The following is a 25,426-nucleotide window of genomic DNA, read 5'->3' as shown; positions in this document are numbered from 1 at the left end:
TAAAATGTTTAATTACTCTTTTCTGGTAAGAACAGACAGAATAGACACTACTGGAACTAACTGCTGCCTTGTTTTAACGAAATTTAAATTATTAAGAAAACTTAAGCAGATATTTTAATGTTTATGTAACACAAAATTTCGGCCTACGTCGCGACTATTGGGATTTCTATTAAACGAATTGCTTTTAAGAAAAAGTATTACTGAAAACGCTAAATATTCATTTTCGTAACAAGAACGGACACTACAGCAAGTATACAAAATAAGAGCTCCTACTTCTGAAGGCACTCCTGCACCCAGACAACATTTAAGTCACTACAGATAAAACTGAAAGTAGATCAATAAATAGTACGTAATTTTGAAGTGAATTAGTCGTTCCATTGAAGTATTTGGTAATTATAACAATAATTCATAGGTTGCAATATACCTACTTCTAACTTTACATACAGACGCAAATACTATATTAATGAAATACCTCGTGTGTCATGTATGGAAACTACGACTGTCTTCATAACGTTTTTGTTATCAGTATGATTTTTATATTCTTCATTTCTTTAGGTCTAATGAGTCAAACTACATTTTATAAACATAAAAATATTGAGTCAAGTGAGGACATTGTAAACAAGTAGGCCTGTCTATTCTTATTAGATTATTGCTTCTATTCCGTAGCAGAATATTTTGGATGTTTGAGATACAGAGACTAGAAACAAGATAGTGAAGCTAATGCAAATAGAGCAAGCTGTTTGGTGGATAAAGCTTACATTTATGTCTCTACTGACATAATACAGTATTTTTACTGTGCTGTTTTGGTTTGTGTTTGTTCTGTGTATTTTATAATCTGGAAAGATTTTTTTGGATGAATAAAAGAAATAAACTCTGTCGCCATCTGCAACATCGTAAGCTTTTATTACCGACATACATAACATTTCCAACCACATTATTTGCGAAGTGTAGTTTTCCCGAAAGATCACGTTATATTAAGCGATTAATTTGATGATAATTGGCTCACATTATAATTAACAGACAGCACGTTTGTATTTCGCTTTCATTTATTATTTTAAATCATTCGTGATTTTTTGTTCCACTTGTTGTGAATACAATTAGGTACCGGAAATCCATTTTAAGTTATTGACACTTCTACTTCATCAATAACACACAGTTATAATCGTAGTCGTGTCTGTAAACGTTTACATTAATACCTGAAACTTAAAGTCTTTGCATTGTACGTTGGAAATTTGTTCATTTTCTAGTTCTCGTTCTAGGAGTAACATATCTGCGACGATGTGTATCGTTTTGCTCCGGTTGGGCGGAGCATCTTGCTGATCAGGGTTGGAGCTTAAGTGGGGTGGGCGGGGACTATGTGTCAGGATCTTCGCAGGTTTTAAGCTCATGTAGCACAGAGTCCCTGCCCACCCCACTTAAGCTCCACCCCTGATCAGCAAGATGCTCCGCCAAACCGGAGCGTGCGGGGTGAGTGTCGCAGGGAGGTAGAGTGGGGGGGGGGGGGGGATCCTCGCTGGGATCTTCGCAGGTTTTAACTTTTGCTGCCGTAAGGACCCAGACACTCAGATGGGCGGCTGTCGGGGGAAGTCAGCCGCTGTGGGCTCTGTAGACGTGATGAGCCCCGAACTGTGGGCTGCTTTGGCTCGGTGTTGCCACAGCTACGCCGCCGAGGCACGAGCGACGGAAAGCAGGGCGAAGTGGTGGGCGCGCGTCGCCAGGCCGCAGCGCCGACTCTCGCCGCAGGAGCACTGTTCCCGTACCCTCTACTGCTGGTCGCTCCAGCACGAAGCGCTTTTGTTCTGGCGACATGCAACAGTGTTTTCAGTGAGAAATAACAACAGTTTGGAACTGGTACACTCACCTATGAAAGTGGGTTACATTCAGAAAAAAAGGTTACAATATGTTTCACAAATAAAGAGCAATAAGCACTGGATTTACACTTAGGTGTGCCCAGATCATTCCATAGGTTAAAAAAGATCATTTTTACCTATATGTGAAAAACTACACACTAAGGGAAGAATATAACAAACGATAATTGACAAACTCAACAGCCTCCTCAGATTCACTTGAAACATTGCGCTTGTAGCTTTACAATTAATTGGGCCCAGCTCATTTACATTGACAAAGTCTGACACAAAAACTTCATGCGCGCACAATATTACAAAAAGAACTATCCTGACCCAGTAGGACCACAGAATTGTCTTACATCATAAAAACAAGTTCAAAAATGTGTGTGAAATCTTATGGGACTTAACTGCTAAGGTCATCAGTCCCTAAGCTTACACACTATTTAACCTAAATTATCGTAAGGACAAACACACACACACTCATGCCCAAGGGAGGACTCGAACCTCCGCTGGGATCAGCTGCACAGTCCATGACTGCAACATAAAAACAAGTAATAGGTAGGGAAGGTGATGTCACACAGGATTCTTAGTGAGAGCATGCACTATGTTAGTTCTGTCACCTGTACTACAAGCGTTAGTACACATGCAATAACAATATACATGTAAGAGGATAATGAGTATGATGTCATACTCCCGGGTCATTCTCTTGACCATTACTAAAGAAATTTAAATTGAGTTGTCACTCTAGATTTACTTTAAAGGCCGTTACTGGGCCTGGCCTCTGTAGGTTGGGTTTTACTCTGTCTCTCTCTCTCTCTGTCCAGCATCATGGCGGGTTTAACAAATAGAACCTCAAGTAACTTAGGTATCTGAAACATAGTACGAAAACTAGTCAAGGACTAGACACCACAAGGGGATACAGTGAAACTAGCTTAGGTAAAGGTTCAGTCTGTTTACCAGTCGGCGTGTTTACTTACTGGTTTATAATTATTAATCCATAAATACTAGGATAGTTGGTGCTTCGGTACCTGTTGTCGTTCGCTCAGTACTGTACCTCGTCTGCTCCACTGGGTTATCCTCTCTGACAGTCTCCGATTCATCATTGCTTTTCTGCAAAAAGGACTAGTGCACTCGTAAGTCACACCCGGGGCCGGCAACACGAATAAGTCCTACTCAGAACGATTCCACACGTCTCGCAGAGCTAATTGACTCGAATTCCTAGCCCTTCCCGTCACAGACAAGATTTCTCCTCTTCTATCGAGCGAGAAACGCGCAGTAAGAACCAACGTAATCCAGCACCTGCGACGGAAAAGGGTCAACCAAAACGGTGACATTCAAACCAATACAAACAACATCAAGAAGGGAATGCAAGGACACTATAAACAACCAACTACACTAGATCATTCTAACCACGCTAACGAGAAAACGCTAGTTTACAGCTCCTTGAACTTCTTCAGGTTAGCTACGTGGTGCATACCTCGCGATCTGTTTGTCCACAGGGCTTTTATTTCTACCACGTTCTGATGGATGATCCGACGTACTCTGTACGGGCCACAGAACACCTAAAGAACTTCTTGCAGAGATGTTTATGTTTCTGCGACCAGCGGTACGATTTGAGGAGTACGTTTTACCCGATGGTCAGGTACATCTGTCTAATGGCTACATTAAGTTGACCTTCCGTGTTAAGGCTTGCACGATAAAAATGGAGTAAGTCCAGTCCTAATACTGCAGCGACTGACAGGTTACGAAATCTATCAAAACTTGTTTGGTGGCTGGCACTATCTTGCCTTCTATTGCGCCCAGAATTTTCGTCCTTTGAAGGGGCGATCCGGGCCACGCCTTCTCCTTCATGCAACTTTCAAATACGTTCTCATTCATGACTGACACGTATCTTTCTGTGTCTAGAATACAGTGAATACATTTACCACTAACATTTACATTAAGCACTGGGTACGAAATAAAGGAAACGTTCTCCGGCTCCCGCAAAAAATCTTCTCTGATGCCCTCAGTATTCATGTACAAGAATGGAGGCCAATCACATAGCGAATTGCAGCCAAAGCTGGCCGACTCTAGTCAGTTGTTGGCCCGGTTATCTCCTTCTTCCTGTGCCGCATTATGCCGGGGATCGAGACCGCGAATTTCCACACTGTTATCGGCCACCGCACCATTGGACGACCCGGCGTTTTGCGTCCCATTCCGACGCCTACTTGAGTCATTGCGCGAGAACCACTGGTTATTGCGGTTCCGACGCGATCCATTTAACCTCGGCTGTGGCTCCGACTGATCATTCATGTTGACATTGTCCTGTGTGCCACCGCCAGTCTGTTGTGGCCCGCCTCTCATAGCGAGTTCTTGCAACAACAGTTGAAAGGATTTGAGATCACTCATTCTCCTTCGTTTATATATATTGCGCTTAAACCAGAAAAACATAACAGGACCTCACACATCGAAAACATTACATCAAAATTGGATAGCACAAAGAGAAAAAACACATGAAAATGGCAATAATTTCCCGAAAGGCGTCATTTAAAATATGAATGAAACGAAATCGTGACTGGTAGCATTAAAGTTATTTACAAACAAACCCATTGTTTTCAGAGTCACTGGCTTTCAACCATTTGTAGTGGACCTAACTAACCTAAGGACATGACACTCATCCATGTCCGAGGCAGTATTCGAACCTGCGACCGTAGCGGTCGCGCGGTTCCAGACTGAAGCGCCTAAAACCTCTCGTCCACAACCGACCCGCGGCGTCAGACAGAGTGATGGATCTTGTCTAATACTTTCTGTCTTGCGAAAAAGGTCATTCAAGAATGGAGGAAGAGACTGAGGCAAGAAGAAGGAAATAAAGAATGCTTCAAACTAGACCATAAACTAAACTGGTGAAAGTTGATTGTCTGGGCACTGTAGATGACATAGACATTTACTTACAAGAATAGTAACTCATCTGTCACAAAGATTCATCGACTGACAGAGATAGCTGAGAAAGTAGTGCTACAGGTCTACTTTGAGAAGACAAAATATATGACATATAGTGATGGGCCAGAACGATTATTTTAAACCGAGGGAATATTAATCGCATGAAGAAATTTAGACATCTTCAATATCTATTTTCTCACTAGCAAACCCGGCAATAGTTCCCAATTGCTAAACATGTATGGGAATCTAATGTTTAACCTAATGTAATCTAATCTAATCTTTGATTAACTTATTTTATTTATTTTGGGTTGTCTCTTACATCGGATCAGTATTTCACACATACAGTACCTTTTACATAATAGTTCCCTAAGAAATAACAGTTTTAATATGATAAATACTATAAAATGATTTGAGCGTCCATAGTCACAATGTAACTAACACGGGCTACAAGCAAATAAAGTTAATACTGGCAGTACTTGTACTACTACTGCTGTACTGCCACTAATAGTGATAATAATAGTAATCATAGTGACAATAATAACGATAGAATTAACAATAATGGTAGGTCAGGTATAAAAAGAATTTACATGTAAAAAATAGATGTTTTCTGATACGAGTTCTGGGGAAAAGAAGTTTAAGGAGACTGCACAAGCTAAGAATACTGGACAATGAGGAAGATCTGATTGCAAAGAAGGAAGTACAACGGTAACGAGTGTGTACGGCCACAACCGTAATCATTGTTGTTACTTTAGTAGTTACATCATTAACTGCCTTCTACAGCTGGAGAAGTTCTTCAGTTCTCAAATATGCTACGAAAGGTTACTCCAGACCAGGATTGCTGCTACAGGAAGTATTTCGAGAAAGTGCGTGAACGATGGAAGGGGCGGATATGTGTTTCTGCTATGATGTTCAAACAAGAGCGTTAAGTTCGAAGAAAGATATGTGAAACAGTGTACGTTGATAAAACTGTAGAGAAGACAGAGGATATGAGAATTTCTTCGCTTGTTGCATGCAACCAGCATAGCTGTGCAGATGATGGTGAAGTATGATCACAGAGTGTAACATCACATATATAGCACACACAGGCATTCATAACCACACCCAAGCGCCGTGAACATTCCTGAGAAATGCCGTACAGGACAACACTGTAATCAATAACTGCAAGTATAAGTGTTTCTACAAGTTTCTATTCAAGGTCAAGAGGGAACAGCTACCCATATTTTTCTATGGAGAGATACCGATGTCTTCTTGCACACTGCGGTTACACCCTCTGTCCAATTTAGATTGTCATGTGCTATTGCTCCTAGACTCTTTGTTGAAGGAGAGAAGTTGCTATTCATCCCATTTAGGATTAAAGACGACAGGGATTCCCATTAATGCAGGTTAATGAGCCTAGAAGGACCAACTTGTAGCTCTTGCGTTTTGTATGGGTTGAGCTTTAACCTTACATCCTGCGCCTATCTTTGTAGTACACACAGGTCGGTATTCTCGACTGCTGTCTTCAGATTTATTAGTTTTGCGCTTAGATACAACTGGATGTTATCAGCGTGCACGTGGCATTTTCCCGTAAGACAAAACTGATGACTCATAAGTCCTATACAATGAAAATTTACAAACAATGAAATAACTACTGCCAAACTCTAGGGTATGCTAATGCTGCCTGCCTCCAATCTGAATTTATGGTTACCGGCAAGACGTATTGCTGGCTAGACGTCAGGTAAGAACAAACTGTTGTAGTTCACAAGGCGAGATATATAGGCTGATAAGCTTCGCAAGCGAAATATCGGAGTCGACAGCGTTAAAGGCTTACTGAAGTGTAACAAATAAATGACTGTCACTTTTTGTGCATTCATGGCAAGCTTCAGGTCATCTGGTCAGCTTTATTAAGGCAGAGGTTGTGTTGTGATATTTACGGAAACCTGATTGGTGTTCGTCTAGCAGGTTGTTTGCGGTTAGGTAGTTTGTCAGCTGGTCGTGGACTATACATTACATGGCCTTGGAGAGTGCAGGAAGAACACACCAGGTCGGCAATCAGTGTTTGCCTTGGCAAAGTGATTTTTAAGTAGTGGGTTAACTATTCCTTGTTTCCAGAGCTCATGGAAAATATTTGTAGCTAAAGAGTGGTCCAATACGTCTTTTATAGTGGGCAGTAGTGGCTCAATAATAAGCTTCACCATTGGACTGCGATGCCATCGTGTCCGGTAGACACTGACCCGATACTCTTGATTGCATTTTTTACCACACTGCAAGTAACATGCTATAGATACAACTTTTCGTGGCTAGAGTCATTTACTCCATTGAGATAATCAGTGAGTCTCTGTTTTGTTTGTAGTTCAATTGTGTTCCGAGGTAATGTGAAATATCGGTTCATTTTTTCGGGTGGGACAGTTGTAACAACTGCAGCTTTTACTTTGCCTACACCAAGACCACGCAGCTTTTTCTGTAGGTCAACTGGTCTATTTCTGTTGTACGTTAATTTCTGGCCATGCCTGCGTTTTACATCTCTCGCCTCTTGGCGGACTCTTTCCTGCTTCTGCTTGTAAGCGGATTGATTTTCACCTGTGGGGCACTGTTTGTATGCCCGATATGCAGCGTCTCTAGTTCCTCAGTTAGCCAGGGTACAGGCTTCCTGCCTACATTTCCAATCTTTAGGTGAGTATATTTGTTGTAGAGTTGAATAGCTTTGTTAGTAAATCGATGAAGCTTTCGTTTATGTCCGAGAAGGGAACAGAAGACGTCCCCTAAACTATTTATAGCGCCTCAGTTGAATTTCAGATAAATTAACGAGTTTGAAGCGTCGGTATGTAGTCAGTTATGATTTCTTTCTGGGCCATTCTACCGATTACGTCATGAAAATTATGTACGGGGAGACAAACCGGGTACAGATATTTGAGAGGTATGAATTACTCTGTTTGGGGATTTTGTTGAAAAATTATTTATGAGATAGTGACTACTGTTCATATGATGGTTAGGAGCAAGCCGAAATAGCGGCGCATTTAAGAAGAAAGCATCCTCTTAAATTTCACACGGGGAGCGTGCAAGGGCTAAGTCCCTGCAGTCGCGCTGTTCGTCTTTGTCCTCGGTGGCTCAGATAGATAGAGCGTCTGCCATGTAAGCAGGAGATGCCGGGTTCGAATCCTGGTCGTGGCACACATTTTCAGCTGTCCCCATCGAGGTATATCAACAACACCAGTCGGCAGCTGGGGGTTTCAATTAATTATCATTTATTCCAGAGAAAATGCACGGTCATTAATGGTAGCTGTTCTTTCGAGAACAGTTACTATATTCATATATATAATTTTTTTATCTTTCTAGGCACTTAGCACCTCAACTAAAAAAGAGGAAGTCACCAACTCGGAGAAATGTACAAGAAGCGTCGTCTAATTCGGAAAATGTTATATAAGTTGCATTTTGTTTGTACTTTCATCGAAACGATTGCAACGAAACTCGTTGTGCACAAGTCTGACTGACTTACGCGTATAATTCGATTCCATCTAAAACCGCATTTAGCTCAAGATTGGTTTAGTTTGTATAAAAAGCTGAATAGTATCGTTGAGGAAAATTTGTTGTTAACAGACAATTGGAAGGTTACTCAGATCAAAATGTTTCATTGATTTATTTACCTTTGTTTCCATATCATTACATTATCTACAGTGTGTGTACTTGTAATATAGGACAAGTCAGTTTAATCTTATAATTAAAATACATAGTCTACATATTAAAATATAGAACATAAATTTGGTGATAATGATAGTAGGCTTCATAGATTTTTCTCTCGATTAATATTTAGGTCTTAAAGCTATTCGTATATTCCTTAACGACAGATCATACATCCTAGACTATGTGATGCATAAAATTTGTTTCCATTAAATAATCCTTTAGCTCTTCCCGGAATACGTTTTTAACCATACTGCCCTGTATACTCTTAGGAAGTTATTTTTTACAACCGACTACCAAGGAGCTTTCTCAGTAGTTCACAGTTTGTGTGGCATACTTCTACGTCGGCCTTTATTTGTTGTCATGTGAATGAACACATGGTTTTTTTACTGGCAATACACTGGCAACGATTTACGAAATTGTTCTGTACATGTAAATGGATGGTAAGGTTAAAATTTTTATATTATGGAGGGCAGTTGTGCATGACTAAGTTCTTTTATCGAAGATGGTCTTAGTTTCCTTTTTCTCCAATGAATAAATTATTGCAGCTGTAGTTTTCCCACGCAGAAATTCTCTACTGTAAGTGTGGTTCAAAAGAAGCAAGATATACAGTACACAGAAATAGTCGGTTGGCATAAAGTGCTAACTGTTTCATGATAACATAATTAGCTGATTGTGTAATACGTTGTATATCTGTAGTTGCTAGCAGTAAAATGTTAAATTTGTGTTCAAAATCCGTGCAGGAAATTTTGTCATCATATTGCTTCTTTTTAGTCCTGTCACAGATCTATATCAACTAAAATGGCCAACAACTTTCATAAAATCATATATAGGGCATTATACAAAGGAACCAGTAACTTTATCTCCAAATAAACCGATAAATTTTGTGGAATTTGCGACATGTAGACTTGAAGTGACGAAGAAAAAATTACATTTAGGGATACAGAAATGCCATCATTTAACAAACAAAATCGATACTGCTCCAGTCACTACTGTCAGAATTAAAACAGCTGACATGGTGGAGGTAAACTAATACTTGCAAATGCTTTGTCTTATTACCTGTTTATCGCTACAAAGATATGTTTACTGTCTTGTATGTTGTACATTTAATCTTTCAAACACAAGTGTTGGATCTTAAGGGCAGTAGTATACACCTGCCACACTCTTACTAAAATTACTCTAAATGCCCATTTTACTACTAATAAGTTGTCCACTTGTCTAATTTTAGGCAAATTTTTTATTCAGTTGTCATCACAAGTTGTTCCTTTTCTGTTTGTAGAATATTTTCCCACCAGTTGTTGTCCATCAATTGAGTAGCTTTAAAGGAGAACATTGAAAGAACAACGCTAAAGAGCTATGTAAATTTGCACTCACTTTTAACTTTTTTCAAGCCTAGACTAAGACAACGTTTGATAAATTTTTGAAAATACGTTAACATATCCTTACGAAAATGGCACCAAGAAGTAAATGGTAAATTATAGTTCAGTGCAGAAGAAAAAACTGCACTTATCTTGAAATCACGCCATATTAAAACTAAGGACAAATGTAGTTGTGGTGTCTCTCATGATGAAATAAATGCCCATCAGGAAGCACACAGAATTTGATGGTCAGTGGTTTGTTGGTAATGCAGATTGTGATGCTGAAGTTAGGTGTGATGACTTATCCGAGGTAAAAGATGGCTTGGTCTTGGTGGTTGTTGCACTGAAAGACTACTGCAAAATTCCAGTGGGGTATTTTCTTTCATGTGGTTTGAGTGATAGTGAAAGTAACAATTTAGTTCTGGGTTGTCTTGATTTCCTGAAACACATAGATATTAACGTGCTCTTCCTAAGATTTGATGTACCACTGTTAACTTGGCGATGGCTCATTATTTGGGGGATTAACTTAGTGCAGACGATGTGAAACCAAGGTTCGTAAATCTATCAACAGATATAAAAGAACATATTCCGTCGCATGCTTGCCACATCACATAACTGGTGAGAGACTGTCTTGCCACATAGGGGATACTTTTCATAAAATTGACTGAATATAATGCAGTTATTTTGTGGAATTATGGAACTTACAGAGGCAAGAGAGATTGCATTTGGGAACAGAACTAAAAAGAAGCCGTATTAATTGGCACAAAGAACCCATGAAGGTTAAACTTGCTGAAAAGACATTTAGTGGAAGTGCAGCCAATGCTAATGAATAGTGTGACAAAAATTTGGGAATGTCCCAGTTTCAGGGCTGTGAGGCAACAGCACACAATTTATTTCACATATTAAGCAGTAGGAAACTATATTGCAGGGGATGCAAAAGACCTCTAGCCCCAACTACGTACAGTGATGTACGCACATGACATGGGGTTTTATTAGAAACAAAAAATACAAAAGTTCAAAAAATATCCGACAGATGGTTCTTCATCTGATCATATTAGCAATAATTAGCATAACAAAGTAAGACAAAGCAAAGATGATGTTCTTTACAGGAAATGCTCAATATTTCCACCATCCTTCCTCAACAACAGCTGTAGTCAAGCAATAATGTTGTGAACAGCGCTGTAAAGCAAGTCCGGAGTTATGGTGAGGAATTTGCGTCGGATGTTGTCTTTCAGCAACCCTAGAGACGACGGTCGATCATGATACACTTGCGACTTCAGGTAACCCCAAAGCCAATATTCGCACGGACTGAGGTCTGGGGACCTGGGAGGCCAAGCATGACGAGAGTGGCGGCTGAGCACACGATCATCAACAAACGCCGCGCGCAACAGATCTTTCATGCGTCTAGAAATATGGGGTGGTTCTAATAAAACCCTATGTCATTCCAAGCATGTGTGTCAGTTTTTATCTCTCTGTCTACATTATTCCGTGGTTTATTAAGTTTTCATATTTATACTGACTTTTTGATCACCCAGTATTTAGTGGTGGGGAGGGTGGAGGGGAGGGTATTATACACCCACAGATCAGCAATTTGAAGCTACTTTAAAGAGACATCTGGTCCACATCCAAACTGGAAAACCTACAACTGGAAATTGTTCTGCCATCGATGCCATCCTCAGCGTAACATGAACTAATCTTTAAATGAGGAAGTTGAATGCAATCAGTTGCCATCTGTTCCAGGGATGGCATTAATATATAGTGACCATGGTTATATAACGCATCTAGCTGTCTCACTTGATATCTGAATAATGTTGTCGGATACATTGCTGGATTTGTGGCCAGGAAATTCGTCAAAAAGTTAAGTGCAGTATTTTCCAATTGGTACTGTGTCCAGTGTCCCACTGGCAGCGGTCTTGAACATTAGAACACAGGTACCTTGTCTATTCCATCGAATAACGTTGTATTAAAGCAAACATCAATTTTAAATGTGAAAAACCCCTTGAAAAAACTGCTGACAGCAGCTTTACAGAACTTAAGCAATGATGTGTTCCTTAGTTGAATTAACATATCACAAATTGTCCTCCCTTCGCCAGTTAAACAAAGTTGTACTCACTGAGTATTTTAAAATTAGGCTGCATTATGAAGTGACACTCTGCAGTGAGAGACCTCATGACACTAGCATTAGGAGTTTCTACACCAAAAGGTAGGCATACTGTTTGACTATCAGTGATCGTGTGTTTTTAAAATATGTGTATGTGCTGGTATTGATAGAAGTCCGATTCCTACAGATAAATTTGTCGTTTGTATTACTTTCACATATTAGCTGCTGATGTTCACTTACATCACGACAACAATGAGGCCAAAGCTTTGACCAAGTCATGTACATTTTCATTTGTGTGAGGATTTACATTTGCCTCTTATGCAAGAGCTTTTTCAATCTAAGTGTTTTGCACTACTTCTATTATTAATTGTAAATAATGTAAATCATACTGCAATCACGCCTTCGATATGGGTAACATCCTTCAAGTATCATTTCTAGAAACTTCTTACATTTTACTAGATCAGTGTTAGATGTGTAAAATTATTACTAATGTTGTTACTCAAGAGCATAGAATACAATTGCTCTCACAGACATTGATGATAATTACAGGATGAACATGTAGAAATTTGTCAAGACTATTTATCAAACAAATTAACTACTATATAGTGGATAGTGAAACATTTTAATTCTGATTGTACTTGCGAATAAGTACGATTTCCTAGCGGTAGAGGTTGTGAAAAGCGATCAGCTTGGAATGTGTTCTTCTATATACTTGATAAAAAAAGTTTGAAGACTGCTCTCCAGTTTTAAGAGCGTCTGATGAAAGTTGTTCATTATATTTGGATATTTGCCAAATTCTATAGATTCGGTTTGTTTCATCTCAGTTATCTGCAATGGATTTTTTTCTCACGCCTTTCAACCCACAGATTGACTTTTCTTATGTGATCTGCTGTGATAGTGTACATGATAAGGTTAACAAGCGTAGGAGTGCCCCAGCCAACCAGGTAAACAACTTCAAAGCCATTGGCCATATAAAAGCAGAACAATTATGAAGGCTTATTATTCATCTGCTCATGACTATGGTATGGATATGATGTTCTATCATACAGCGTGAAATAATGTGTTGATGCAAGTGCCTGCATTTACACATGCTGAGGAATATATATTACACAGGGAAATTATTGCTGCTTTCACATACACACAGGAACAGGTTTGTACCTATATACACACACACACACACACACACACACACACACACACACACACACACACATATATATATATATATATATATATATATATATATATATAATCAGGAATAGTTGGTAGGTGTCAGACACTTTATTAAGAACAAATCTCTCCTGGGCATATCTAACCATTTTGCACTACAAAATGCTGGCAGTGTGCAGGCCATGTTGGTTAGTGCAAATTTGTCTGTCTCAGGACAGAGTGACTCTCAATGAATACGATTCTTTGAAATAGCTTGCGTTCTGTTTATGAAATGGGTTTATTTTGCGGTTGGCTTCAGCAAGTCGGTATTTCATTCACCGAATAAGCTGTACCTGACATGACTTCTAATATCCGTTGATAAACTGATTTTTGTAGGGGCGTGCTAATGACAACATGTGATACATATTACTTTAGGTGACGTCACTATGGGAAATTTTGTGTATATGATGCATGATAATAGTCCAAGTAATAAATCTTATACGTTTTATTTCAAATCCATACCAATGTTAAATGAAGCACAGTTTTTGTCAGTCAACATGTGTTGCTAAACAAGCTTTCTTCGAAGCCTTGAGTGGACGTAACAAGTTAAATACTCTCGTGGTCAATTCAATTTATATTTCATTCAGACCTAGTTGCCCATAATGAATATTCAGAAATACAATACTTTTTGTTTTATTAAGCTACTTTATTGAGAGGGCAGCTGCATCAATCTCATTACACGTTTTGTGGTATTACAAGCTCACCACAGTCAGACAATCATATTATCTATTAACGCACAACGACTACTCATATCTTACTAATCAGAGGAAAGCTAGATCCTAGTGATGTGACGGCATCTGGGCCAACACCTTGTAGATAGAGGTGGCATAATGCACGCTAGACTAACGCAGACGGGCGTGAAGTACTGGAACAGGATACGTAATTAATGCTATGAAGAAACGTACGTAGCTGGTATAATCCTTATCTTTAATGTCTTCTTGTACATCTCTATGGTGAACACAAGTGAGACTCTAATTACAATCACTGTAAGGCTAATGGCGCCTTGCTAGTTCGTAGCCATTAACTTAGCTGAAGGCTATTCTGTCTCTCGGCTAATGAGAGAGAAAGGCTTCGTACGTCTAGTCGCTAGCACTGTCGTCCGTAAAACTGGGGTGAGTTCGAGTCAGTCTCTCGAGACCTGCCTTGTGGTGGCGCTAGGTTTGCGATCACACAGTGGCGACACGCGGGTCCGACATGTACTACAGGACCGCGGCCGATTTAAGCTACCACCTAGGACGTGTGGTGTCTGGCTGTGACACCACACCTAGAAACATTCAATCTGTTTCAGTAAAAGGAAAAGTTAACCAGCAGTAAATATTTTAAATCTCTCCCTTTGTCAGAAAAATTCTAGGACAATGTTTTTTGTTTCTGAGTTTGCAATACTAAAAAGGACAAATGTTGTTTTTATGTTACCTGGCATGTGTCCATTCCTGAAATGATCTCGGCCATGTTACCGTACAATCTAACGATGTGACAGTGGTGTGCTTAGCAACACACTGTTGGGGTTTTTGGCACATTATTTACGCTAACACAATGGATACTGACCATGAGCAAAGAGTGAGTGTAAAGTTCTGCATCAAGCTCTGGAAAACCTCTAGTGAAACTGGGCAATAAATGCAGGCGAGGCACTTTCAAGAACACAAAGGGTTTCGTGAAGACAGAGATTCGAATCAAGACGAACACGATCTGGTCGCCCGTCTACAGCACATACCGATGCAAACGAGGAGCGTGTAAGGCTTTTATTCCAATCGACTTGCAGCTGTGCGTGGGACATCAGGAGAACTCAATTTGAATCTTGATGTGTCTTGAGATTTTATGCGAAGATTTAGGCAAACGGAAAATTACTGCAAACTCGTAACTCAAACACTAACAGACGAACAGAAAGAGGGAAGACGAAGATATTCTGCTGAAGTACTGGATGGAGACATTCCACATTTCTGTAAAAATTATGGTTAGTGATAAGTTTGGTGCTACCGGTAGCAAACGACAATCTTCGAGAACAAAGACAATGTTGAACACATTCTTTGATACTAAAGGATTAGTTCGCCTCTAGTATGTTCCTCCAGGTCAAACAGTGAACAAAACTGCTTACATCGAAGTCTTGAAAGGTTTGCGACAAGCAATTCGACATCGCCGCTGTAATTTGCGGCATTCACAACATTGCTTCTTACTGCATGACAACGCAAGACACCTCACTGCTTCATCTGTTATCGAGTATCTGTTCTGTCATTCTATTATTGACATCCCACATACACCATATTCGCCCGATCTCTCGCCTTCAAATTTTTTCCTTGTTTCCGCGAATGAAGAGGTGACTGAATGGAGAGTTGCATCAAGATATCGCAGACATCCTATAAGCTTTGAGAAATGAACTTAGAAGCACCACAATTGAAAATTTCCCTGCTTGCTTCCAAGACCTCCGGCAACGTTAGTAACCGTTAGTAGATAGCCAAGGGCCTACTTAGTTCGGAGCTAGGATCATGACTTGCCAAGCGCAGTTTTCTATTCTTTAAAAACCCTGTCCTGAAGCTTTTCTGACAAACTGACTATTTCAAACATCAAATATAAAGTACACTCCACGTTTTCAGTGTCGGGGTCTGAGAATTGTCACTGAGAGTAGCCCGACCTCAGTATAATAATTGAGAATTATTCATTTTCGCAGGAGGGCAAACTTTATGCAGGACTTAACAAACACCAACTGTGGCAATTTAAAGTACAAGAAAAATATTGACTATACAGAAATCATACAGTCTCTAATTACATGAAAACAACATTTAATTGCAAGACACATCTTTGTTTCAGTGAATATAAAAATATATCAGCTCAACAATTGTTCTTTTGGATAACATTCCCTAACCTTCAAAGTCTTTTAAATGTCTCAAACTATAATTAACGTCTGCACAAAATATGTGTTGAGGAACACTCTTCAAATGATGTTTGCTTTGGTCCTCATTACAGGTAATTTTTTAATAGACAGTCAATTCTCAGACCAAATTCTATAAACATGGTAGGCCGCTAAACAGTCGCTTTTCAAAACACCATCCACATTACTATTGACGTTCATAGTCTTCCCTCAATCAAAATAAAGCTGATAACTATTCAGTGTACTCAGCCTCAGCAAATTCACTGTATGCTAGCGCTCTGTGATGACTGCTAGTTCTTCTCAAACTTCTGATGGCTTGATTTTTCATTTCTCATGCATTTATTCACTGTCAAATTTTACAGTCTTGAATCGCCTTTTTTTATATTTTTTCTTTCTATCTTTTTGCTTGAAATCTTCTTGTCTTGCATATCCTCTTCTTCGTTTATAACGTTAACATCGGTGTCTATTCTTAAAACTCTGTTCGTCTCTGCATGGTCAAACAGCATTCTTCTACTCGTTGCGATAATTCTATGCTCTACTGAAAATCTTGTGACTTTCGTCACAAAGAAACTCCCTCACTTTCCTCGAAACCATCACTCTTTCTCACTGGTTGAATTTCTTGTCCTGTCTGTTCGTCATTAGGTTACCGAGCCCCATCAGCGACTGACCCCTACCATTTTTCGATTCCTCCTTATCAAAATTTTGCACAGATAATTTTCCTGGTAGACGAAAGCGATCTCTATACTTTTAAACTGCATACAGTCCAAAGTGCTTGTAACATTAAAATATCTAAAATACTTCAATTTAATTTAGACTTAAATACAAATAACTAAAAAACTACTGGTATAGCTTATATCACATTATCGTTACACATTTAATGAATCACTGAAAATGCACTTCGTTATTTGGTGGAGAAAATGTCCATTACAGTATCACCATGGAATAAGGAAAGAAGCGATCAGCAGGCATTTGTAGTTAACAGAGGAGATATAAAGCAAACAGAAGAAACATACATACCCAACTGACTCGCAAATATTTCCTAATGCACTGCCTTGCTTCTTGAATGCCTTTTACACAAGAAGAATCTATTTGATGATTTCTGTAAGGGATGTCTGACACGATAACTGTTTGCTACCTCACTATACTCACATTCACTGCCAGAGTTTCAAATGTCTGTTGCAGATTGGTCCTGTAAACATCATACGTATCACCAAGTATTGGAATCTATTGATTTTTTGATGCATTGCGTTTCATAAAAATTTCGCGCATACAACAACCATGATTTGCTTGTAATGTATGTCATTCTCTTTGCGTGGTTGTCTGAACATAGGGTGTTTTATTATGATTCATAACAGCAGGCTTTATTTCGGTTCCAATATATTGGCTAATTGCAGGCACTTTTTCTTTAGCTGGTTGCTGAAGCACATTTCACTGTAAGACAAATAGTCAGTCTCATGACATAATTGGAGCTATTGGTTTTTTTTCTGAAGTAGGGCATTAATATTTACTGTGAGATAGAGACTGTTTTCTTGTGATATTTGTTCTTTTATTTATTTACTGCGGTTATTTATACATTGCGAAGTGTCAGAAGCGCTTGTTATTCGTTGAGTTACTCGAGAATGGCATTCAAATTGAATCAACGAATAATTTAAGAAAGCATTTAACTACCGTACTTTTTCTTGTGTTTTCAAACACTTGCGGACGGACGAAACGGACGACTCCTTACAAATTTATCTTATGTAGCGTATTTATTTCTGTCTTCTATTCCACCAGGAAAATTATTCTTACAGCACATAGCTATGTAGTCTGTGTTTTGATAGCTTAGTAGTTTATCTGCTGGATTAGTTTCGCATCAGGAATATGTTGGTACCGAAATAGTTTTTACATTCACTCTATGCATTCCGTGTACTTCGAGTACCAAAAGTGAGACGAGGCTATCAACAAACCAATAGTTCAAAGAACGTTCATCGCAGTCTTCCTCCAAATTTTATTTTCTATTTGTATTCCAGCGACAGAGATACTTTTGTGAACTTTGCGCTCTGCTATGGTCCATTCATACGTTCCACCACAGTTCGGACGAAACATATCGGCTCAAGAGGCGTTAGCCTTTTCGGATGTCATATATGCCAAGCGACATTACCTCTCCTCCGAATGTTCTGATCGCATTCAATTGATGCTGTATCTGTAGGGTGAGGATAGTAGAACAGGTTTACGCAAATGACCTCGCTCAAAGTTATGAATATGGTGAGATCAGTGCAGCTGGCGTACACAACGAATAACAAAGATCAAGCAGAGCCAGGATTAACAGAGCTAAAATCATTTTGTGCCGACCTATGACCCAGTTCTGCACTAGGATACACGGGATAAAATCGCAATTTTGGTATGATCTTGGCAAGATGCAGTACACTTAATTAAACTGACGTTAAAGAGCCAACACTTTTCATGTCTATAGGGAATAAAATTTGTACTCTGACATTAACGCGTACGTATTATGCACACTGCACCATACTGCTATCCATACCTGAAAATAATGGGAGACAAACCTCTTCCCTGAGAGCTTGCCATTTACTGACAGTTTAACGTGTTGTAACTGCCTTTCCTGAAGTAGCTACCCCGTGTATCAACGGAAGATGGAAGTGAGAAATTCGTATAGAGCATGTATACAATATTCCTAAACAAACTACGAGTAGAGAGGTACGGTACTCTTGGAAGGCATAAGGAGAATCACAGAGAATATATTACAAATCTCCCAATCATCAGACTGAAGGCGCAGATTTATATCGGTACGAACGCGAAATCTTCAGATATGTACTCATCTGCTACACGGAAGTAAGCTTCGTAGGAGAAAGTAGATTATGAGAGTTCTTCGCAAAGTTCCATCAATGTTTTATCCAACGGAGTCCTAAACATCTTATAGCTTGTATATACACCGATATAAGTTGTTCACAAGTGTGGACAAATTTCCAGGCCATGATTTTACCCATAGTCATTCGAGAAATGGTGTTACACCTCATTACACACACTCATCGAACCCACTCTAAAAAATAAAAAATTAAATTGAGCTTCTCAGCATCTTATGAAGTGTGTCATTGTGAAATGAACGTGGTATAGTAAACTAAGCTAAGATATGCCCCACTGTCGGAGGTACGTGTTTACCCTATTTATGGCACTGTACTGAGGTTTTCAAGTGCCGTGGGCCGAAGTGGCCGTGCGGTTAAAGGCGCTGCAGTCTGGAACCGCAAGACCGCTACGGTCGCAGGTTCGAATCCTGCTTCGGGCATGGATGTTTGTGATGTCTTTAGGTTAGTTAGGTTTAACTAGTTCTAAGTTCTAGGGGACTAATGACCTCAGCAGTTGAGTCCCATAGTGCTCATAGCCATTTTCAAGTGCCTCAGAGTATCTTGAACGAACATCGTAGTGGTTGGTGGTAATACAGCTGCATATGGTGATCAATTACAAATAGTGTATCCTGTGGCAACAAGGATACATACCTTTCCATGATCGATTTTTGGGGTACTAGTCCCATCTTCACAATCGCCTGAAGTACAAATCGAATCGATGTTGTATATTCTTTGTCTGAATATTATTTCTCTGAATGGCATCTGGCTGTCTACGAAATGAGAAGTGTACTATACCCACGTCTATAAGACTACATAAAATGGCTTAGCCGTGAGGTGACAATGTATTTGGTGCTGTGGACGAGGGGCTTATGTGTTTGGCATTCGGTTGACTGCAGGCTGTGTTGTTTTATTTTCAATAGCTATCTTTGATCAGTTTCCAGATTGTAAAGCGTCTACAATTGCTTGCTATTAAATACAGGAAAATGAACTTCTTAGAAAGTATATTATTGATTGCTATTAAATACAGCAAAATGAACTTCTTAGAAAGTGTGTTCATGAACTATCATTTACAGTCACACTCTTAAAGAACTAGACAACAGTTGACGAAAAACAAAAGATTTATTTTTTGTATATAAATGAGAAAAAGATTGGTAATGAAAATTCAAAACTGAACAAACATAAAGTCGAACACAAGAACAAAGAACAAAACTGAACAAATAACTCGAAGAGAACAAAAAACTCGAAACAAACAAGAACTATTGGAACAAATAAATGTTTTCTTCAGTTTCTGGAAGCAGCAACCGAAGCATGGCTGCTGAGATCCTCGGCTGCCCCCTCCTCCACTTCTTTACGAGGTTTTTCATTATCAGCAGCGTCCACCTAGGCAAACAGCATAGCTATAGTTGTGACAAAATCAGTCTTCACCTAGGACTTACATAATAAAATAATAGTAGCATAGTATATCGAGACACTGTGACGAACAGACAGTTAATACGGAATACCATTCTTGTTATTACGCGTGTAGTGCAAAGAAGAGAAGAAATAAAAAGAAGATTTAACGATATCCATAACAGCTGATAGCTAATAAATGATACACTTTTACATGTCGTCTCCGGACTGTCACAATTTATAAACTAGTAAGCTGGGGTATTTAGCAATCGATGTTGTGGCAGAGTGAATGCAGCCATAGGCCGCCTTTAGAGGCAATCTAACTGTCACAGAGTACCGGACAAAACATAACATGGTGCGTCTAAGTGCTGATAAGAAACGCTTAGTCCTGTTCTCCACAAGAAGACCAGACCTGAGGGGCAGACAACAAATCAATAACAGACAGATACACGGGACCAACCACGTCAAATACCTAGGTGTATTATTAGACAATAAATTTATATTCAACTTACACATACAAGTTAAGAAAGAGAAGAAGATCAGACTAATTGATGCCCTACATCCCTTACTAGACAGCGAAAACGTGAAAGTCAATACAAAAATAAGACGTTATAAGGCAGTCACGATAAGGCCAAGACATACAGAAGTTCGTTTTGGGGCACAGTACTCCAGACAAATATATTCAAGTCATATTAAAGAGATGCTTAAGACACATTTTCAAATAACTCCGATGGTCTAGAGCCAGAGACCTACATAATGAACTTAATGAAGTCATGATAGGTTAGTTCGTTGAACAAAACAGCATTAAACTGCTTGAGAAAATTGAAAATCTTAGACCAGCCTCACAACATTTGTAATATACGAGCACAGTCAATTGCCAAAGATGACCTTATGTACGAGTTCCACGAGCAATGATAGAAGATTTCGAGTTGTATCAGAAGAGTATAATCAAATCCAGGACAGGAACACATCGTCCTGTTAACGTCAGAGAAGCGCTAAAATGATACTAAGAAGTCCAGCCTTCAGAGAATACCGTACGGCTGCTAACCGTTAAAAAATATAAAAGAGATCTAAATTGTTTACAAACAAGTGTCTTCGTCTATCGCACAATGTGCAATGGGATACCGCTGAAGATCTCTCTATTAGCAACGGGACTTTAACTAGATACACACTGATACGATTTCTTACAGGTTATTAATTAAGTTGCCCTTTCAATGTAATTCCTTGCTTGTAAGTCAGTCTGATGTGGGTGTTGTTACTGTTATCGAATTATCTGTTCTGAATTTGTTGATGTTAATCTAAAACGGATAGTTCAACTGCTTGCGAGCAGTCTTGTAACTGGGAATTACCCAACTCGGTGGTTTACTTTTATTCAATGAAGAACTGTGTGTCAGTTACAAGCATCGTTTGATTTCAGCTGTTACGAGTCCTCCGAAATTACCCATTTCCTCTCCTTCCCTAGTGCACATTTGCTTATTCAGTGCATTTTGCGGTTTCTGGACACCCAACATAACTTAATGTAAATACGGAAATTGATATTGTGCAGGGCGTCAGGGTATGAGGGAATCTGCTGCAGTGAAATGATGGAATAGCAAACGAAAAGACAACTCACTGCCTGCCGGAGTATAGTGTAAAGTGTCACTGTATGCAGCTGCCTCACTGGTGAAGCCTGCTACTTGGCTGAGGCGTGCCTCATTCCAGCCAGCGAGACGAAGTAAGGTGCTCGTTGGCGTCCTGATTAGGCACTTCCCTCTGATACACGTATTGCTGCTAAAGGGAGCTAGTTTGGTCAGTGTGGTGGGGTTTGTTGTGTGGGTAAGTCCTACAGCTGAAAGCAAAAGGAAATTTCTCAGGAGATGATTTATTTATGAAGAAGAAAATAGGAATGCGGCCGAACAACTTAGTAGCCAGATGAACATGAGTAGCCAGATAAACATCAGTCCTACACCTAATGATGTTAGTATGATAGGCTGCTAGCTTGTACATCATTAGAAGGTGGAAATCAATTAAGTTTCAATAGAAAAACATATTCATTGCATGAAAGGAGAAAACAAGTAATTGTGATGCAAGGCAGGAATTCGAGAGCAGGACAATATAAAATAGAGCACCATGAGCTATGGGCAAGTAATTATATAGAAAGGCGCCTAGAAAAATGTCCACAGAAATCAGTTGAATTTGGTTTTTTTTAAAAAAAGTGAAAGGAATCTATGTATCTTTTAGAAACCTGGAGATACCAGAAGACTTCAAAAGACTATCGAGTGTTTCAAAGGGAGCTTTAGGGAGATGTATTGCAAAAGATGACGAACGGTTGGTTTCGAGAGATGTGATCATGAGAGCTGCATGGGATCAAATGGAGGAAAAGACAACTCATCAGTAAAGAATTTTATTCACGAAAGAAGAAAATACCTAAATACAGGAAATTAAGCCAGCAGATGTGAATACACAGGTTTAAAAATAATGGAGAAGAAACTCTAAACTTGACTGGGGGAATAATAGACGTCCCACACAGGAAAATTTAAGAAAACTTTGGAGAAAATCACATAAATGAATACCTATGGATCAGATTGCAAGACAGTATGAAGCAAGAAAGGAAAGACTGAAACTGGGATACAGCCTACGGACAGGTTCAACAAAGAGTACCAGCTTGAAGTAATTATTATCGAAAGGAAAGAGGAATTAGACGAGGGTATGAAGGAACACATTATACTGTGAAAGGAATTTCACAGACCACTGAAAGACATATGTCGAAGAAGGACACCTAGAGTAGACAAAACTTCTTTACTGTTATTGGGATCATTGTGAGAAGCAAGAAAAAAAATTCACCAGACATGTAACACGAGCAAGGTTGGATACATACTCTCAGTCTTCAAAAATATGTAGTGATCCCACTTCGAAAGTGGAAAAATTCCAAAGGAGTGTGAATGTTAATGGAATGGTTGGAAACACGAAATTATGATTAGCGTAGCAAAATATGAATTTAGGTTCAAGAGGGATGTAGAGATGCACGAACCATTACTGACTCAATTCTACAACTTGGGAGTCGCTTAGACATGTGAGTACATCGCAATCTTTTCCTTTGATAATGATACGTCTTCGCTTTAATATTTCTGTTTTTTGCGTAATCGAGCAGACGAACCGATGCTACTGCGGTCAATGTTTACATTACAGTCCAGCAGGTAGGTAATTTCCTGTGTTCTTTCCAGCAAGTAGCCAAGGATGCAGTCTCGTTGAAGCAAGAGGTACCTGAGATCACTTAAAACTAATAGAACAGTTCATCTCTGAAGGAGTCGACTTCCGCGAAGTCTTACATCTCCGGAAGAAACAAGCCAGATAGACGCGATATTCCAAAGAAAACTACAACGTGGAGAAGTTGTGAGTTGGCTAAGACACAGTCCTCGAAATCAGTACGTGCCCTTTTAAATGTTCACTGACTATCCAGATTTAGATTGTTCACATTTCCATAAATTACGTAAAACATTGATCGTCATAGATGCGTTGAAAGTGAGTCAATCGATTTGAGTATTCGTCATTTCCCAATCAGATATCACGCTACGTAAATAACGTCTTTGTCGCGGAATAAAAGGTAACTGCTTATCTTACACCACTACCACGAACCTGCCACGTAGACGGAAGGAGGTGACTCCAGCCAGCAGTGACATACCGTCACTTGTGACTCGCAAGAACTATGGTCTACAACTGGCACGACTCAAGTCGTTGCAGGGTGCCACGTAACATTACCGAACCCGAGACAATTTTGCAGTGGAAGCTTATAATCTCTAGTGATACCATCGCGTTAGACCTTGGATTCAGTTTAGTGTCTAGTAATTGAAGGACGTGAGTACACTCTAAATAACCAAGTGATGTACATATATAGACTAACAAATTACTACAGTTTCAGTTAAACTGAATTATTTATGTAAGAGAAAGGGCTTCACAAATTGAGGGAGTCAACAATGCGCTGTTCCTCCTCTGGGCTTTATACCAGCAGTTTTTCGACGTGGCACAGATTATTGCAGTTACTGGATGTGCTCCCGGCATCGTGGCATATTCTGCCAATAGGGGTGTTTACTGCATCAAAATCTCGAACTGGACGGAGGACAACACGCATAACACTACGAACGTTCTGAATTGGGGAGAGATCCGACGAACTTGACGGCCATGGTAGAATCTGCCAAACAAGATGGTAGGCAGTATAAACTCTCGTCTTGCTGAAATATAAGTCCTGCATAGCAACAAAGCGTTGCGTGGAATATCGTCAACGTACAGCTGTGCTGTAAAGGAGCCGCGAATGGAGTCCAAGTGGTTCCAGTTGTGAAAAAGAATGGCGCCCCAGACCGTCACTCCTGGCTGTCAGACTGTACGGAGGGCGGCGCCCAGGGGCTTCCTGAGACACGTCTTCTAAGGTCACCGGTGCTCAACTCGAAGAGAGCTTCTTCGCTGAAGACAATTCTACTCGTGTCAAAGAGATACTTAGCTGAAAACGCATATATACGCCCCAGACATCGGTGAGATACCAATTTGAATGACGCCCGACGTATGGACCGACAACCAGAAATAATGCTTAGTGCGCCTTTTCCTTTCATAGAAGGACTCGGTTGGTTGTCATCCGTGGCAATCTTACAGCACTGCGGTGCGTCGAAGGTATTCTGCACCCCGTTTTATTGCCCTTTATGACAAACCATCCTCGGATTAAATTTCACCAAGATAATGCTTTTCCGCACAGGGCGAGATTTTCTGCTGATTGTCTTCGTTCTTGGCGAACCTTAACCTCACCAGCAAAGTCGCCGGATCTCTTTCCAATTGAGAACGTCTGCAGCATTGTGGAAGGGAACCTGCAACCAACTGAGGATTTTGACCATCTAATGCGCCAGTTGGACAGAATGTCGCACGATATCTCAGGAGGACATCAGACAATCATGTCAATCAATGCCAAGGCCACCAACTGCTTGGAGAAGGTCCACAGGTGTACCAACGCGTTTCTGACTTGCTCAGTTTGTTAAGATCATCCAATTTTTTTTAACGCATAATCATTTGTTTGTCTGTACCTGTACACCTGAACATCACGTCTACCGATATCCTTCCCATTCTGATAATTCGTTTGTGGTGCGTCGTTCTTTTGTCATAGCGTGTAATATAGGATTGTAATATACTGAATCTCTCGTTTAGTTCTTCATGTAAACGAGACAGTCGACTACATTTTATAGTCGTGACAGGTAACCGGATTGTGAGAGGTACGCGAAAAT

Source organism: Schistocerca nitens, unplaced genomic scaffold, assembly GCF_023898315.1.
Source record: "Schistocerca nitens isolate TAMUIC-IGC-003100 unplaced genomic scaffold, iqSchNite1.1 HiC_scaffold_380, whole genome shotgun sequence".
NCBI lineage: Eukaryota > Metazoa > Arthropoda > Insecta > Orthoptera > Acrididae > Schistocerca > Schistocerca nitens.
This window is presented reverse-complemented; position numbering follows the sequence as displayed.